Below are 7,247 nucleotides of genomic sequence, written 5' to 3' on the forward strand. Positions count from 1 at the left end.
ACGGCATTACACTGTATATCTATTGCTTAATTACTTTCATTTCAGTATTTATGAAAATGGACTGATCATAATGATACTGGACTATGATCATAATAATACTGGACTATGATCATAATAATACTGGACTATGATCATGATAATACTGGACTATGATAATTATAATACTGGACTATGGTCATGATAATACTGGACTATGGTTATGATAATACTGGACTATGGTCATGATAATACTGGACTATCGTCATGACAATACTGGACTATGGTCATGATAATACTGGACTATGGTCATGATAACACTGGACTATGGTCATGATAATACTGGACTATGTTCATGATAATACTACACTATGGTTATGACAATACTGGACTATGGTCATGATAATACTGGACTATGGTTATGACAATACTGGACTATGGACATGATAATACTGGACTATGGTCATGGTAATACTGTACTATGGTTATGATAATACTGGACTATGGTATGTACAGTATGAAACATAAATTACTCTCAAGAATATATAAACTGACGTCATAGCAATGTTTTAAAACACGGAGGTGTATGGAGCGCCAAATTAACATAAACTCAAATACTTGAAGATATCTTCAATTATTTGAAGATATCATCAATTCAATTATTGCTCTCTTTAATTGAATTAATGCGCGCATTTAATCAATTATTGCTCTCATCAAATACATTAATGCGCGCTTCAATTAAATTATTGCTCTCATCAATTGAATTAATGAGAGCAATATTTGATTTAATGCGCGCATGAATTCAATTATTGCTCTCTTCAATTCAATTGATGCGCACATTAATTCAATTAATGGGAGCAATAATAGATTTGATGCGCGCATTAATTCAATTATTGCTCTCTTCAAATCATTTGATGAGAGTATCAATTTAGTAGAAATATTGCTCGCAATAATTAATTTAGAGCTCGGTATAAATAATTTGATGATCTCTTTAATTCAATTGAAGATATCTTTAAATCATTTACAATGCTTTTGTATAAGGAATTAATGTGCACATCAATTCTTTTAAAGAGAGCAACAATTCAATTAAAGATATCATTAATTCAATTGTGGATATGTTGAATTGAAGATATCTTTAATTATATAGTTGCTCTCTCTAAAAGAATTATTGCTCTCTTCAAATGAATTAAAGATATCATTAATTCAATTGAAGAGAGCAATAATTGAATTAATGCGCGCATTAAATCAATTATTGCTCTCATCAACTGAATTAATGCGCGCATCAATTCAATTGTTGATATCATTTATTCATTTGAAGATATCATTAATTCAATTAAAGCGCGCATCAATTCAGCTGAAGAATTAATGCTATCATCAATTCAATTAATGCGCGCAATAATTCAGAATTGAAGATATCATTAATTATTTGAAGAAATCTTTAATTAAATTGTTGCGCGCATCAAATGAATTGATGATATTTTCAAATAATTGAAGATATCTTCAATTATTTGAGTTTATGTTAATTTGGCGCTCCATAGAAGTGGAGGCTGTTGGTGATCTAAGCCTCCGTGAAACCACGTTCTAACTTTTTCAAACAGCATTCAAGATACAAGCATGATCAGCTAGTATTATCAGTGAGACACGCCCACACCCACCACCGGAATGAAAGACTGTTACTCGGTACCCAGTATATATAAGTATTGTGTCTACGACACGGTATAGCACAGGTAACGAGTCATCGATGTCCTGAATTCAGGTGATAGCTGCCATCTCCGCCATCCATCACCGACAATGTCCGGTTACATGACACTGGTCATTTTCCGAACGACCATGGAGTGATTTATACATGTACCACATGGTAAGCCACGTATTAACCTATATCTGATTATAATTCTCAAAAAAATATTCAAAGGCAATATTTACATTTCTAGTGTTTTTGCCTCTGGTATCTGTACAATGATAGCTTTGATTAAAGGGAGAGGGTTACAAATAGGCTACGCCTGCTGCCCGATCCCATTTACTTATTTGTGAATAAAATATTGTGTAAATTATAGCTATTTTTTCATGAATGCGTTGTGGTTTTGAACAATTTGCGTTTGAATCTTGATAAATAGAGTAATTAGGCTATTCTAACATGAGTATAAGTCAATCTTACTTAAAAGTCGGCACTATATATATTACACTCAGCAAATCAACACAAGCTCTGTTGATTAATTCCGACAGAAATAAGAGTAGAATGTAAACATAAAGATGTGTTTGTGAAACACCGATGCCCCAATATAACAGCTAATTAATTCTGGTACGCAAATAATGGTTATGTCGCAAGGAGTACACATGTGAAATGTAACAGTCTATCACTAACAATCCGAAAGTTATGGCAAAGATTAAAGTTTCCCAAAGTATGTCAAATTCTAAGGTCAATACCATGAGATCAAACATTTTGGTATGATATACTTAGAATTAACAGTTCGAAAATTAAAGTAAGTCAAACTCCAAGGTCCAGATCATGAGGTCAAAACTTTTGTTGGCTAAAGAAAGGTCTTGTCAAAAGTAATACACATGTGAAATATGAAAGTCCTATCACAAACTATTCAAAAGTTATGACCAAGGTCAGATTTTAGGACAGACTAACAGACAGACAAAACGCTTATATACCCCTACCCCCTGAATTTCCGATTACGGAGGCATATAAATAAATTTCAATTTTGAAAATACACGAGGGTACGAAGTGCAACACTTCACGCCGGTGTAACATTAAATAGTGACTTCGTTGAAAAATGATCCTAGGGGTCATTTCTTAACAGTCAAAGTTGAAAAGTGATCAACGTTTTTGATCAGTAATGGGGTCATTTTTTAACGAATTCTTAAATGTTACATACATAATGTAAATGTATAAAATGGATTGTGTGTGTGAGAGAGAGAGAGAGAGAGAGAGAGAGGATAATTTTGCCAGGCAAACGAAAGGACAAGGAGCCTTAAAGGCCAAAATTTGACCTATGTCAAAACAATATATTTTACTGTTATTCTGATAAATTGCATTAGTGTCATCAATTTCAGCCATCTTTAGATTGATTTTCATACGTTCTCTGAAATATTGGGACAAAACAATGAAAAAACAACAACAACAAAAATCACAGATTTCTGGAAACAATGAATAGTTTTTATATTCTAAAACAAGAAATAACAAAACAAACAATTCCAAAGTTTAGAATTCGCTATACAAGATTACACTGAAAAAAAAATATGACCAATAAACATGTTAAAATTTCTCATTTTGGGAAACAACCGATTTTTACACCCCCCAAAAAATCAGATTTCTGGAAACAATGAAAATCTTTTATGTTAAAAAAAAATAACAAAACAGGCAATTCTATGAATTCTTACATTACAAAATTACACTGAAAAAATTTCACTAACACATGTGTTAAAATTCTTTATTTGGGGGGAAAACGACGGATTTTTACACCAAAAAAAGACACAGATTTCTGGAAACAATAAATAACTTTTATGTTAAACCGTCGTTGGAAACCCACGGTTGATTCTGCTTCGTTCCTCTCTCCATCACCCGTGGGTCCATTCATTCCTACTCGCTCCATCTCGTAAATAATTGATGAGGCTATTTGATTGGGCGCTCATAGTACACCCTGAGCGAATTTGTCCAATCAACACGACGTTTTCAGCCTAATTTCGGTACACAATTGTTGTGATAGCAAAGTTAAGTTAATGCTACCTGTAAAAACAGAAGAGTTCCGTTACTATAACGATTACTTTGATTGGACGATATTTTAAAATATTTATTTATGAGAACGAGCGAGTAGGAATGAATGGACCCACGGGTGATGGAGAGAGGAACGAAGCATAATCAACCGTGGGTTTCCGAAGATGATGTTAAACAAAAAAAATGACAAAACGAACAATTCTATACTATAGAATTCATCATTTAAGATGACACTGAAGAAGAAAAATTATGGCCAATGCATATGTTAAAATTCCTCATTTTGGGGGAAAACGACGTATTTTTACACGAAAAATCACAGATTCCTCTGGAAACAATGAATGACTTTTATTACGTCTTCCGTCTTCCAGAGGGAGACGTGTTTTTTTGTACTATCTGTCCGTCTGACGGTCACAAATCTTGTGAACGCTTCTCCTCCTATATGGCTTATTGGATGGACTCGAAACTTTGTACAATGCTTCGTTGCCATATTCAGATGTGGATATGTCAGGACAAGATGATCCAATTATTCTCCTATAAGTTATAGTGGATCTAAGAGGGGTGGAGGGTGTAAGTAATAGTTTGTGAACACTTCTCCTATGTGGCTTATGAATGTTCACATTGTCTATGTTCCTGCTTATGCTTTATCCTCCATACCATGCAATACATTAAGGGGGTGAGGTTTAATTTGTAGCACTTCTTTGGGGAGACATTTGTTTTTCATAAAAACAATTTCTAGTATAAACAAGAAATGATATAACAAACAATTCCATATTTTAGAATTCATTATACAAGATTACACTAAAAAAAAAATAATGATCAATAAATATGTTAAAATTCCTCATTTTGGGAGAAAACAATTGATTTTCACACAAAAAATCACAGATTTCTGGAAAAAATTGGTTTCTGTGATATAATACCTTAAATAAGAAAAATAATGATGATATGATTTACACAACATTGGTTGAAAATAATGAAAGTATCCGATGATGCAAGAGTAACGTCTTCTTTAATGCTTCTGATATGAAATTGAAACTGAATGGAGCAGGAAACCCTTTGCCAAAATTGTAAATTTCATGATCCCAGAGTAGGGCTTTTGGTGCCAGGGTGGGGGCTAAAATGGCCTTAGGGATTAAACGTCTTTATCATTTGAAGGCCTTCTTTAATTTTCCTGATACTAGATAAAAGTCAAATGCATATACATGTACAGCAAAACAGAAAGGAATGCATCAATATTTTGAATTTTTAACACCAGAGTTCTGACTCTGGGACAGATCCTAAATAGTCATAAAGTGCATAGGCGGATCCAGGAATTTGTGAAAGGGGAGGGTCTAGCACTTGATCTTTTACGTACTTTTTACAACCATCTGGATCCGCCCTTGGTGTGTTTTATGTACATGTAACATACAAGTGTATCATATTTTGCATCACCGCATACTTTCTTTATTTCCAACCAATAAAAATTGTCCTTACTTAATAGAACGCTAAATTGCGTCATTTTACCCAGAATGCAATTATTTACATCACAAGATTATCGAACATACATCACAAGATTATTGGATATAGCAACATTTTACACGCCATACATATGGATCATTGTATTTGAGAAACACTTTATTTGGGGTCTATATATTAAATTTGGTTAAATACAACTATTCATAAAATGCAGATTAAAAAATGTTATTTTTTTCAAATTTTGGAATCTGTAACCATGGCAAGTTGGCAACCAGGACCCGTAGCACACACAAAAATCATTGATACTACTTCTGACCATCTGATGTGAAATCGTAAAGTTGTATAAAACTTAATAAGATAACAGGGACCATAGTTTTTGTGTATATTTGGATCATTCTTTTATGTTGAAATATGACCCCATTCTACATGCACCTGACTGAGATATCAATTGCAAATCAAAGAAATATTGTGTATATTTGGGGTTATTTTTCAATGTTGAAATATGACTTCACCACTTGTCCAAGATGTGGACTGTACAGAAAACATTTTGTACATGAGAGGTCATTTTTCAATGTTGAAACTTGACCCCACAAGAAATGATCCCTTTAAGACAACATGTCTAAGGATAATTTTTGAACAAGGGTCAAAATTTCACACTTGGGAGGGTAGTTAATTAACGGTCTGGGTCAATTTTAAATGTTAAAAATTGATGAAAAATCTATTGAAAAATGACCTCTGGGGTCGTTTTTCAACGTGGTCACTATTTACAGGTAATGTTACACCGGCACACATTTCATGAAGCGCTAATGTGCTCCAGCGTGAAGTGCCTCAGTTCATACCCAAGTGTATGTTCAAAAATGTTTTGATCGTCTATGAATTAGTTATTGACGTTTTCACGCTTTGGTATCATGAAATTGTAGTTGTTTTGGGTGTTTGGTGATGAGAGGTCAACCAGTCGTGGTGCTGGTACTGTTGTTGGTCCGTGCATCCATGCATCAGTCTCCTTACTACCAGCGGATAGAGGGTTTATACAACGTAACGGAACTCGCTTCTTTCACGGACGCCATATTGCACCTAGAATACGTCGATTATTTGTGTGAGTATTGACCTATGATATGTTTCTACAAACTGATACATGTAATTTATAATCAATGCACATGTATTTCACGAATGAACAGTTAGTTATGATAACGTCAATTAATATTTCCGTCTAGTTGCAATATCAATGTAAACCATTCCGGTATTTAAAATTAGTGTATTGAATGTTTTTTAACAGGTAAATTGTACGACAACAAGATTTACCTGTACTTTGGCTCTGATATCATTTCTGTATGTAAAAAAGAGAAGCAGAAATGGATACCCCTTTTGCTGTTATTTACCCTTTGCTTGAAACCCACAAGAGATGCAGTGGTGAATATAATCGACGATATACTCCCAGACCCCGTCACCACGACCACGCCTATACCACCCGTCACTCCGGCGGGGTAAACCGGTTCCGAATGAATTATGGGTCTCAACAGAACTTCAGATAGACAAACCAGCAACTTTCATACTTTTGTGATATTTAGAAGAATACCCAGCATTTTATGATTACGGCTTAAAACAACTGTAATGATGTAAATTGCCCTTAAGCCTACTCCATGCTGTGTACATTGCATGTTGTGTGCATTGCATGTTTTGTACATTGCATGTTTTGGCATGTCTACTACTAAAACCAAACACGTGTTATGCACATGTAATTAAAAATTACCTGCAGCTTCAAAACTTTGATTGTTTATTTGAGGAAATAATAGAATATAGTTATTAAAGACTTATATATCGTAAAAACAATGATAACTTTAGTGCAACTGTACGATTGTCAAATATATTAAAACTTGCAATGTAGTCATGCATATTTTTGTTTTGTTTTCAAAAGGAAAGGTAAGCAGGAACGTTTAATGCTATGCCAAATGATATAAATTATTACATGAATGAACATACGCTTTAATTATTTGTTTTTGTTTTGGTTGTATATTTACACCAAGTTAATTACATGCCTGTACACAATCGGACAACCCACTCCTTGGGTAGATGGTCTTATAGATCTGCCTCAGGCTAGCGG

General features: G+C 33.9%; 1 long non-coding RNA gene across 1 annotated transcript; it reads left to right on the top strand.

The window, feature by feature from the left end:
* The first annotated feature begins 1,541 nt into the window (after window positions 1-1,541).
* Window positions 1,542-7,030, top strand: LOC125680891 (uncharacterized). Its single transcript, XR_007372085.2, has 3 exons — window positions 1,542-1,834; window positions 6,067-6,242; window positions 6,423-7,030. It is a non-coding gene; the product is annotated as an uncharacterized LOC125680891 (long non-coding RNA).
* Window positions 7,031-7,247: the final 217 nt, after the last annotated feature.

The sequence above is a fragment of the Ostrea edulis genome, chromosome 2 (assembly GCF_947568905.1).
Source record: "Ostrea edulis chromosome 2, xbOstEdul1.1, whole genome shotgun sequence".
NCBI lineage: Eukaryota > Metazoa > Mollusca > Bivalvia > Ostreida > Ostreidae > Ostrea > Ostrea edulis.